At 44.8% G+C, this 11,969-nt stretch overlaps 1 long non-coding RNA gene across 1 annotated transcript; it reads right to left on the reverse strand.

Moving 5' to 3' along the window:
* Positions 1–14: 14 nt before the first annotated feature.
* LOC117595367 lies at positions 15–9,070 on the reverse strand. The gene is made up of 4 exons (XR_004576571.1): positions 8,952–9,070; positions 3,662–3,784; positions 3,215–3,362; positions 15–128 (listed from the first exon to the last, which is right to left on the reverse strand). It is a non-coding gene; the product is annotated as an uncharacterized LOC117595367 (long non-coding RNA).
* Positions 9,071–11,969: the final 2,899 nt, after the last annotated feature.

An 11,969-nucleotide genomic window follows, 5' to 3' on the forward strand; every position in this document is an offset into this window, starting at 1 on the left:
CTCCTTCCCCTGTCCTTCTCTCTCCTCCCACTTTACCCTCCTCTTGGTTCAAACTGTCCTGTCCTTTAGGAAGGGGGAGGAGCTACCCGCCCTAGGGGAGGGGAGACCATGCTACACAGACCTATGAACTGTCAGAGAGAGAAAGAAAGAGAGAAAGAGAGAGAGAGAGAGAGAGGGAGAGAGAGAGGTAGAGACAGGGAAAGAAAGAGGGAGAGAGCGAGAGAGAGAGCAGTAAGTAGGTTTCAGAGAGACATTAAGAGAGGAAAAGGGAGATAGGTGAGAGGGTGAGAGTGAGGGAAATAGATGGAGAGAGTAAAAGGTTTCAATATACCATATTACACATAACCTATATGGCTGCTGTTGTTGTTGTTATTGGAGGGAAAGAGAGAGAGGGAAGGAAAGAGAGGGAAAGATAGAAAGACTGAGAGGGAGACACAGTGTGTCAGGGAGAACGAGAGCGCACATGTTGTCCGGTGTTGTTAGGTGTTTACTGACATTTTACTCCTGGCCTTAGTATTAATGCAGTCTCACACTTCAACTACGCCTTTGTCAACAAGGTTGTTACTAGACATGTTTAACCAGTGATGATCACCGCGGGGACTACCTGCATACAACAGACTATGAATAGCCATGGGTTGACCAGGTTGGTCAACAACACTACACACCCACTTGGCATCACTCAAACACACCTGCACAGGTAGACAGGTCACTAGCCCAGTGAATGAGGTGGTCTTTCCCTGGTTAAAAGCACATTGAACACAATCAACCTGATTATAAACAAAAGGGAGGGAAAGAGAGAGAGAGAGAGAGAGAGAGAGAGAGAGAGATAGAGGGAGGGAGAGAGAGAGAGAGAGAGAGGGAGAGAGAGAGTGAGAGAGTGTCAGCGTGTGTTTATAAACTGTCTTTTTGGTTTCCATGTTTTATATACAATGTCCCTTCAGGTTAGCCCTATAAGCACACAAACTGATCTTTATCTCTGTTTGTTGACCGAAGCAACACGACAACAACAGTGCTCTTGGACCAATCAGGACTCAGTGCCCGGTGATGTCACAGCCCAATCCAGAGAGCTAGAACTAACCAGATTGTTCTTTCATGACGCCTCCAATCAAACTATCTTGTCTTACCGATGAAATCTGTTTAATAGTCCAACATTCTCCGAAACAAGTGTAATATGATTATCCAGTTTTGTCTGGTCTTAACAGCACCTAAGTTGCAGCCCAAATGGCACCCTGTTTCCTGCATACTGCTCCTTTTTTTAACCAGGGCCTTTTGGTTAAAACAAAAGCAGTTCACTAAATTGGGAATGGAATACCATTTTGGAGGCAGCTGTGATGTGACATTGGCGCAGTGCAGCATCAATCCCCAAACCTCTCATCTCCCCGAGTTAAACAGAAGCATGTGAGCCAGAGTGGGGGGAAGCTTCCGGCCCAGCAGAGATAGTAAATGCCTAATGAACATGCTGTGGGCCACAGCAGACATCCCAGAAAGCCCAGAGGTTTTGGCCTCTGTGTCGAGTGCAGATCCCTGAGAAGAAAAGTCCCGTGGTGAGCGCCGTGGCGCGCTCAGCTGTCAGTCATGCAGGTCGGTGCAGGTAAACCGTAAGGTCACTAATCACCCGGTGAAACAGGTTTTCATTCAACCACCCTTGGCTGCTCAACACACGGCAACAGCATTCCACCGAGTGCCAGCGAAAATGAAAATATATATTGGGAAAACAAGTGAGACGTGTTTGAGCCGACCACACTTGTTGCATAGGCGGCGCACGGTGAGGTGAACCTCCTGACAATGCCAAGCCTGCGAGAAGAACCCGCCACATTTTTTGAACTTGTTCCCCCCCGGGAAGCCTTCGAACCTCAGTGTGTGCGTAGTTGCTAGGTGAACTGTAAACGGCCGTAGCTGGCTAGCCTGTCATTTGCTCAGTCGGAAGACGGTGACGTTACCCAATCGTTGGTCTCACTACATTTCATCGGTAGAACCCGGAAGCAAACATCTCATTGTTCGTCGCTCTTAAGACGGAATTCTCCTGCTCTGAGGTTTTTTTGGCCGGATATTCTCCCGCATGCCGAGGCACAGTTCCAGCTCAGCGTCAGAGCATCGCGTCGCGGCCAGACGTAACATGACAGCTTTTTTCCTCAGAGAAGGTTAGCCTGCGTTCCAAACGTAGTGCACTTTGGACAATAGCCTGCCAGTTGGGACGCGTCCCTAGTCTCTTATGTAGAACCTCTCAGCGGCCCCTTTACAGGCCTGTTTTAGCGGCGGTGTTGAAAGCAATACACCGCACTTTGTTGCGTAATGCCCAATCACGAACTGATGGACTTTCTTTCATTCATTCCTTCCAATCCTGGGGGTATTGACAGGCTGCCAATGCCTATTTTTTCCCTGTCTGACGTTACAAGAGGTTAGACACTCATGACCTTGGGTCCGAATCCACAAACACGCACGCTGGCACACACACAGACACACACTACCGTCAGAGTCTTCCAGTCAACATGACCAGGTGAACAGAGGATTAGTCCATCTAGAGCGTTGCCGTGGACGACCTCTTCTCAACCACAGCAGAGGAGCCAAACCTTCGTAATGGCTGTTTAGTCGTCCAGGACAGCAGGGGTGGGCAGTCCTCAGGGAGGGCACAGAACACGAGCACACGCCCTGGGTCAGGATATGAGGAATTTGGGGCTGGATTTAATCCACGAGGCTACATTTAAGCAGTGCTGTTCCACTGTTTACATTAAGCAGGGTTTCCACATTTGCTGGGACTGCATTCACTGTATTAAATTATGAGTCTGTTTGATGGGAAATCACCTTAAAGAATAAATCAAACTATATCTTGCAATGCTCTGAGTGTAAAGAGAAACTGTATCAATCATCTCTAATAGCATTGTGTTTTGCGTACATTTAAAGGTCCGAACACACAGGCAAACACGCTGCATACACTGATGTGAAATTCAGGTTGACAGTGGGCGCCTCCTGATCTCCAGCTCGCCTGGACGAGACCCCATCCTCACAAGTGTGTGTCCCTCTCCCTCTGACAAATTTCGTGTTTGAGAATGAAACTTGCAGCCATGTCTTCAATCACCTCTACGTCCCGAATGGCACCCCAAACCCTGTTGGCAGTAGTGCACTAATTACCTAACATGTGTCCTGGTTGAAGAAAGTGCTCTAGGTAGGGAAACGGGTGGCATTTGGGACAAATACAGTGAAATTCATTACATACCCGGTCAGAGTAGGAAGCCTCAAACCACCCTTCACGCCAGAATATCTTCATGTTTCGATGTGTGCTGTGTTCTATCACGGTAATGGTGCCGAAGGCCATAGATGAATTGGCTGGCTAGATTTGCGGATGGATGGATGCTAACAGTAGACTGTGGATGAAAATGTCCCGTTAGCCTTTCAAAGATAATAAACTACTAGGGCTGGGCATTTCTGGTAACTTACCAAACATTTTGAGGTTCTACAGGAATCCCGAGGGAATAAGGAAATCTGGAATCATCTAATTGATGTATGTGTAAAACCCTAACCCGGTATTTAAATAAATATATATTTGAAAAGGTACAACGCTAAACGTAAGCGTTGCACAGCAAAGTGCATGTTTGCATTGTATCAGAAGATCAAATTCACGTATCTCCAGGGGCTGTTAGATTTTCAACAAAAGAGTTTTCACCTTGCCTTCTCAGGCATTTGAACCAGTGATCGATTGCTTGCTGGACTAACGCCTGGACCACCTGCTCCTTTTCTCCAGCTCCCGCTCCTGGAGTGTCTCTCACTTCATTGTTCCAGTGCAACTCTATAATGGACATACACAATAAGTACATACAGAGAAACAGAAAGAAGATCAGAAATGGAAAAAGACGGGGAAGAGCGGGAGAGAAAGACACCGTCTAGATTCACACACGTTTACCGTACATTGCCAGTACATACTACACCGGCGATGTACGGTTAAGTGGATAGTAAGTCGGCATGCTGGTATTGTAACATACTACCGCGTCACGGAATTAAGCCCTGGCGATACAACGACTCGAACCCGAGTTTCTTTTTCCATGCCACAGTGCCAACGACATCATCTGTGCTCATTAACCTGGTTCAGAGGGTGCTGTAGAGGGTGCTATGGTTCATTACAGCGATGAGAAGAATTGTAGTTCACATAGAAATTCTCTATATTGTTAGGGAGGGAAAGTTACAAGAGGTTGACCTCCTCCTTAGTTAGGAGGTCAGCGTAGAAGAGGTTGAGATTCTTGAAAAACCTAAGACCTAGTAAGACAGCTGGCTTAGTAGCCACTCTCGCTTCTTACCGTTCTGTAATTAAAACGTTACTAATAGCTACAGATAATACAACAAACTAGATTTACCAAATGTTTCCTACAAGGGAGGAGTTGGGACGTAGCAATCTTAACCTGGCATACTATTAGTATGTGGTTGTATTTGAATCGAGACGGAGCCAAAGAGGGACGAGAAAGAGGGAACAGAGAACAAGAGACAAGAGGGATAATGCGAGGATTTAGTGTTTAAGTTTCCATGGTAAGACTATAAATGGAAATTTAACTAAGCCATACTTTACTTAACTGTTAAACTTATATCATAATTATCTATATGTTTCTCTTCAACCATCAAATAAGACGTTACTAAAAAAAACAAACTAAAAGAAATTCCTCCTTCCCAGATTTCCTTTTTTTCTGCAATTGCAATCCATCCATTCCTCACTTTCTGCATCTCTTCCACAGTAAACAGGAGATAGAAGAACAACCAGAGAGAGATAGTAATTCAGGCATAAAAATTGGATCGAGGACGTTGGAGCAGGAAATTATATCCGTCTTCATTGTTGAAAACAGTACAATAACTCTGACTCAGAGAGAAGGAGCATGAGAATGATTACCGGAAGGAAAGGTGGATGGAGAGGAGAACTGGAGGGAGCATTGGATGGAGAGAACTGGAGGGAGCGTTGGATGGAGAGAACTGGAGGGAGCGTTGGATGGAGAGAACTGGAGGAAGCGTTGGATGGAGAGAACTGGAGGGAGCGTTGGATGGAGAGGAGAAGTGGAGGGAGCGTTGGATGGAGAGGAGAACTGGAGGGAGCGTTGGATGGAGAGAACTGGAGGGAGCGTTGGATGGAGAGGAGAAGTGGAGGGAGCGTTGGATGGAGAGGAGAACTGGAGGGAGCGTTGGGTGGAGAGGAGAAGTGGAGGGAGCGTTGGATGGAGAGAACTGGAGGGAGCGTTGGATGGAGAGAACTGGAGGGAGCGTTGGATGGAGAGAACTGGAGGGAGCGTTGGATGGAGAGAACTGGAGGGAGCGTTGGATGGAGAGGAGAACTGGAGGAAGCGTTGGATGGAGAGAACTGGAGGGAGCGTTGGATGGAGAGAGCTGGAGGGAGCGTTGGATGGAGAGAACTGGAGGGAGCGTTGGATGGAGAGGAGAAGTGGAGGGAGTGTTGGATCGAGAGGAGAAGTGGAGGGAGCGTTGGATGGAGAGAACTGGAGGGAGCATTGGATGGAGAGAACTGGAGGGAGCGTTGGATGGAGAGAACTGGAGGGAGCGTTGGATGGAGAGGAGAACTGGAGGGAGCGTTGGATGGAGAGAACTGGAGGGAGCGTTGGATGGAGAGAGCTGGAGGGAGCGTTGGATGGAGAGAACTGGAGGGAGCGTTGGATGGAGAGGAGAAGTGGAGGGAGTGTTGGATGGAGAGGAGAAGTGGAGGGAGCGTTGGATGGAGAGAACTGGAGGGAGCGTTGGATGGAGAGAACTGGAGGGAGCGTTGGATGGAGAGAACTGGAGGGAGCGTTGGATGGAGAGGAGAACTGGAGGGAGCGTTGGATGGAGAGAACTGGAGGGAGCGTTGGATGGAGAGAGCTGGAGGGAGCGTTGGATGGAGAGAACTGGAGGGAGCGTTGGATGGAGAGGAGAAGTGGAGGGAGTGTTGGATGGAGAGGAGAAGTGGAGGGAGCGTTGGATGGAGAGAACTGGAGGGAGCGTTGGATGGAGAGAACTGGAGGGAGCGTTGGATGGAGAGAACTGGAGGGAGCGTTGGATGGAGAGCATGACATAAGTATTTGATCACCTACCAACCAGTAAGAATTCCGTCCCTCACAGACCTGTTAGTTTTTCTTTAAGAAGCCCTCCTGTTCTCCACTCATTACCTGTATTAACTGCACCTGTTTGAACTCGTTACCTGTATAAAAGACACCTGTCCACACACTCAATCAAACAGACTCCAACCTCTCCACAATGGCCAAGACCAGAGAGCTGTGTAAAGACATCAGGGATAAAATTGTAGACCTGCACAAGGCTGGGATGGGCTACAGGACAACAGGCAAGCAGCTTGGTGAGAAGGCAACATCTGTTGGCGCAATTATTAGAAAATGGAAGAAGTTCAAGATGACGGTCATTCTCCCTCGGTCTGGGGCTCCATGCAAGATCTTACTTCGTGGGGCATCAATGATCATGAAGAAGGTGAGGGATCAGCCCAGAACTACACGGCAGGACCTGGTCAATGACCTGAAGAGAGCTGGGACCACAGTCTCAAAGAAAACCATTAGTAACACACTACGCCGTCATGGATTAAAATCCTGCAGCACACGCAAGGTCCCCCTGCTCAAGCCAGCACATGTCCAGGCCCGTCTAAAGTTTACCAATGACCATCTGGATGATCCAGAGGAGGAATAGGAGAAGGTAATGTGGTCTGATGAGACAAAAATAGAGCCTAAACTCCACTCCGCGTTTGGAGGAAGAAGAAAGATGAGTAAAACCCCATGACCACCGTCCCAACCGTGAAGCATGGAGGTGGAAACATCATTCTTTGGGGATGCTTTTCTGCGAAGGGGACAGGACGACTTCACCGTATTGAAGGGAGGATGGATGGGGCCGTGTATCGCGAAATCTTGGCCCTCATTAAGAGCATTGAAGATGGGTTGTGGCTGGGTCTTCCAGCATGACAACGACCTGAAACACACAGCCAGGGCAACTAAGGAGTGGCTCCGTAAGAAGCATCTCAAGGTCCTGGAGTGGCCTAGCCAGTCTCCAGACCTGAACCCAATAGAAAATCTTTGGAGGGAGCTGAAAGCCTGTATTGCCCAGCGTCTGTATTGAAACCTGAAGGATCTGGAGAAGGTCTGTTTGGAGGAGCGGGCCAAAATCCCTGCTGCAGTGTGTGCAAACCTGGTCAAGAACTACAGGAAACCTATGATTTCTGTCATTGCAAACAAAGGTTTCTGTATCAAATATTAAGTTCTGCTTTTCTGATGTATCAAATACTTACGTCATGCAATAAAATGCAAATTAATTACTTACAATGTGATTTTCTGAATTTTTGTTTTAGATTCCATCACTCACAGTTGAAGAGTACCTATGATAAAAATTACAGACTTCTACATGCTTTGTAAGTGGGAAAACCTGCAAAATCGGCAGTGTATCAAATACTTGTTCTCCCCACTGTAGAGAGAGAGAGAGAGAGAGAGAGAGAGTGTGAAGAAAAGGAAAAGAAAGAGGTAGACCGAGACTATGATTAATATGTCTGCCTGTTAGTCGTAGACATACACATTCTAGACTGTGTGCAGCTCTGGTTGTATGGTTCCCATTAAAAATGCATTTCCTAATTTCTTACGATTTATGCATACCTAACATGCCCAAGAAAAACATACAGGACGTGACCTTCTACAGTGAGATGCCGATATGAAGGATGTGCTGTGTGGACATTTAGTCTTCTGTTCTGTCTGTGATGTACAGCGTGTTCTGTCTGTGATTACAGTGTTCCGTCTGTGATGTTCTGTCTGTGATGTACAGCGTGTTCTGTCTGTGATTACAGTGTTCTGTCTGTGATGTGCAGCGTGTTCTGTCTGGGATTATAGTGTTCTGTCTGTAATGTACAGCGTGTTCTGTCTGTGATGTACATTGTTCTGTCTGTGATTATAGTGTTCTGTCTGTAATGTACAGCTTGTTCTGTATGTGATTGCAGGGTTCTGTCTGTGATGTACAGCACATTTTGATCATGATTACAGTGTTCTGTCTGTAATGTACAGCGTGTTCTGTATGTGATTGCAGGGTTCTGTCTGTGATGTACAGTGTGTTCTGTCTGTGATTACAGTGTTCTATCTGTGATTTACAGCGTGTTCGGTCTGTGATGTACAGTGTATTCGGTCTGTAATTACAGTGTTCGGTCTGTGATGTACAGTGTCCTTAGTTCCAGACAGAGTTGTTTACAGCAGTAGTCTTGGGGCTGAATTCAATAAAGGTGCATTGCAATATTTACGCAGTATGTCTTTTGGCCAGGGGGAAATAAACTCACTGGCTGGTCTACGATACTGTATGTAAACCAAAACCTACTTACCACCAGAAAGCACCTAACAGGTATGCTTTCTCTTTTAAGAATTTGAGGTTTGTGGGGACAGGACGAATATTGTAAATAAAGGCTGTGTAAACACTACTTGAGTGGGTTAGACCGAATACCAGCATGAGTCCCGTGGCCCAAATGGTAGCCCATTCCTGATGTAGCGCACTACTTCATATTAAGAGCATAGGAGTCAACAGGGAGTACAGAGACATTGAGGACACAGCAGAGGGATGCAGATTGACACAGAGATACTATGGTAGGGTTCTGGTGGGAAGGTGAATAGGACTCAATGTGCATGTGTATGTATGTGTAAGTGTGTGTAAGTGTGTGTAAGTGTGTGTATGCCTGCGTGTGAAGCCAGAGAACCAAGTCTGTTGGCCTGTGTACTGCCACTGCTACAGACCAATGTGGGACTCAGTCTCAGTCTCAATGTCACTTAATCCCCAGACCTTCCCATTGTGTGTGCGTGTGTGTGTGTGTGTGTGTCCGTGTAGGTGGGTGCGTGTGTGTGTGTGTGAGAGAGAGAGCACATGTCTATGCGCGAGTCCTCTTCTGTCTGTTTTGGAGGAGTTCCTATGATGAATGATGCCTTAACCCTCTGCGAGTGAAACGTAGCATGTGTTTAACTTACGTGTTTAGATCCAATTGTTTGAATCCTACTGCAGCTTTATTAATCTGATGGGTGGAGAAGAAAAAGGAAAGACAGAGATAGACTGATAGAATGGGAGAAAAAAAGACAGAGTGATAGATTGATAGAACAGCAGATTAAAAAAGGGAGAAGGATAGAACAAGAGAATGTAAAGGAGATGGTTGTTGCAGGTGAATGAAAGACAGGAAGACAGATTAATATAAAGAGAACAAAAGAGAAAGACACTGTAGAATAGAAGAATGACAGAGAGAAAGAGAGAGATCAATAAATGAAATAAGTACATTATTAATAAAAGAGATTGGCGGATTGGACATGAGAATGAAAGACAGAGAGATGGATAGAATAGGAGAATGAAAGAAAAAAAGAGAGAAATGGATAGAGCATTACATAAATAAGGAGAAGGAGAGGAGATTGAAAGCCAGACATGGGAGATGGATAATGTGCAGATGGCCTGTAAATACAGAAATATACAGTACTGGATCTAGACATATGAATAGAAAGCCAAAGACCAACTGACTCCAACAGGAAGACTCACACAATATAGAAAGAGATGACTAAATGTTAATCCTGCACATTTCAGTGTGTTAAGCCAGTGAATTGAGACAGTGAAGAATTAAACATCAAGTTGTAAATAAACGGAGAGCCAAAACTCCCAGAAGGCCCCATCGTGCTGCAAAGTCCCAATTATGTTTAAAATGTGTCTTGGTATTACAACATGCTTATTAAAAATGTATGTGAAGACTGACTATAATATATACAGCTCTTGAAAAAATTAAGAGACCACTGCACCTTTTTCTTTCTTTCGAAAAGAAGGTTTTGAGTGAGGAACAGAAGAGATAAAATTAAGAGACCACTGCAAATTGAACGCTTCTGTTCCCCACTCAAAACTTTCCTTTTCAACTTTTTTGGAAAGGAAAGAAATAGGTGCAGTGGTCTCTTAATTTCTCTTTAAAAATCTACACACCTCTGTTAAAATGCCAGGTTTTTGTGATGTAAAAGAATGAGACAAAGATAAATCATGTCAGAATTTTTTCCACTTTTAATGTGACCTATAATGTGAACAAGTCAATTGTTGAATTCAAAAACAAACTGAAATCTTCGAAGGGGAAAACAAAAAATAAAAACCTTACAATGACCTGGTTGCATAAGCGTGCACACCCTCTTATAACTGGGGATGTGGCTGTGTTCAGAATTAACCAATCACATTCATGTTAAATAGAAGTCATTACACACCTGCCATCATTTAAAGTGACTCTGATTAATCACAAATAGAGTTCAGATGTAGTATGATTTTCCTGACATTTTCTTAGTTGGATCTCAGAGCAAAAGCCATGGTCCACAGAGAGCTTCTAAAGCATCAGAGGGATCTCATTGTTGAAAGATATCAGTCAGGAGAAGGGTACAAAAGAATTTCCAAAGCATTAGATACACCATGGAACACAGTGAAGACAGTCATCATTAAGTGGAGAAAATGTGGCACAATAGAGACACAACCAAGAACTGGACGTCCCTCCAAAATTGATGAAAAGACAAGAAGAAAACTGGTCGGGGGGGCTTCCAAGAGGCCTACAGCAACATTAAAGGAACTGCAGGAATTTCTGGCAAGTACTGGCTGTGTGCTACATGTGACAACAATCTCCCATATTCTTCACATGAATGGGCTATGGGGTAGGGTGGCAAGACGGAAGCCTTTCCTTACAAAGAAAAACATCCAAGCCTGGCTAAAGTTTGCCAAAACAAACATCAAGTCCCCCAATAACACATTGGAAAATGTGTTATGGTCTGATGAAACCAAGTCTGATTAACCTTTTGGCCATAATTCCAAAAGGTATGTTTGGCGCAAAAACAACACTGCACATCACCCAAAGAACACCATACCCACAGTGAAGCATGGTGGTGGCAGCATCATACTTTGGGGCTGTTTCTTCAGCTGGAACTGGGGCCTTAGTCAGGGTGGAGGGAATTATGAACAGTTCCAAATACCAGGCAATTTTGGCACAAAACCTTCAGGCGTCCGTTAGAAAGCTGAAGATTAAGAGGAAGTTCACCTTTCAGCACAACAACGGCCCAAAGCACACATCCAAATCCACAAAAGCATGGCTTCACTAGAAGAAGATTAACGTTTTGGAATGGCCCAGACAGAGCTCAGACCTGAATCCAATTGAACATCTGTGGGGTGATCTGAAGGAGGCTGTGCACAGGAGATGTCCTCGCAATCTGAAAGATTTGGAGCACTTTTGCAAAAAAGAGTGGGCAAATATTGCCACGTCAAAATGTCAGGAAAATCCTACCAGAACAGCTGAAGTTTATTTGTGCTTAATCAGAGCCACTTTAAATGATGGCAGGTGTGTAATGACTTCTACTGAACATGAGTTTGAATGTGATTGGTTAATTCTGAACACAGCCACATCCCCAGTTATAAGAGGGTGTGCACACTTATGCAACCAGGTCATTGTAAGGTTTTAATTTTTAATTTTTCCCCCTCAAATATTTCAGTTAGTTTTCCAATTCAATTGTTCATGTTATAGGTCACATTGAAGGTGGAAAAAGTTCTGACATGAGTTATCTTTCTCTCATTCTTTTACATCACAAGAACCTGGCATTTTAACAGGGTTGTGTAGACTTTTTATATCCACTGTATATAAATATATATATAATATCTTTGTAGAGCATTGAGACACTAACAGGACAATAATGTACAATGATGCGACAAAGATGAAAGCATTTGTAACATGAATATGCACTGCAGCTTTGTAAATGACCTTTTAAGCAACTGCTACTATTTTTATGGTTTTAGCCATCAACTATCTTATTAACAATCACTCATATTAGGGAACTCACTTTATTCCAAATTATTGCAGCTAAATTCCTGCGATAAGTAGTTGGTTTAGATCATTTTCATTCCGTGGTCCTGGCTCTCGTTGTTCCTGCCAGAATCAGCACCTGCATCTGGAGAGATTCATTTTCTCTCTCCATTTTTTCCTGAATTCATACAACATA

This window comes from Esox lucius, chromosome 12, assembly GCF_011004845.1.
Source record: "Esox lucius isolate fEsoLuc1 chromosome 12, fEsoLuc1.pri, whole genome shotgun sequence".
NCBI lineage: Eukaryota > Metazoa > Chordata > Actinopteri > Esociformes > Esocidae > Esox > Esox lucius.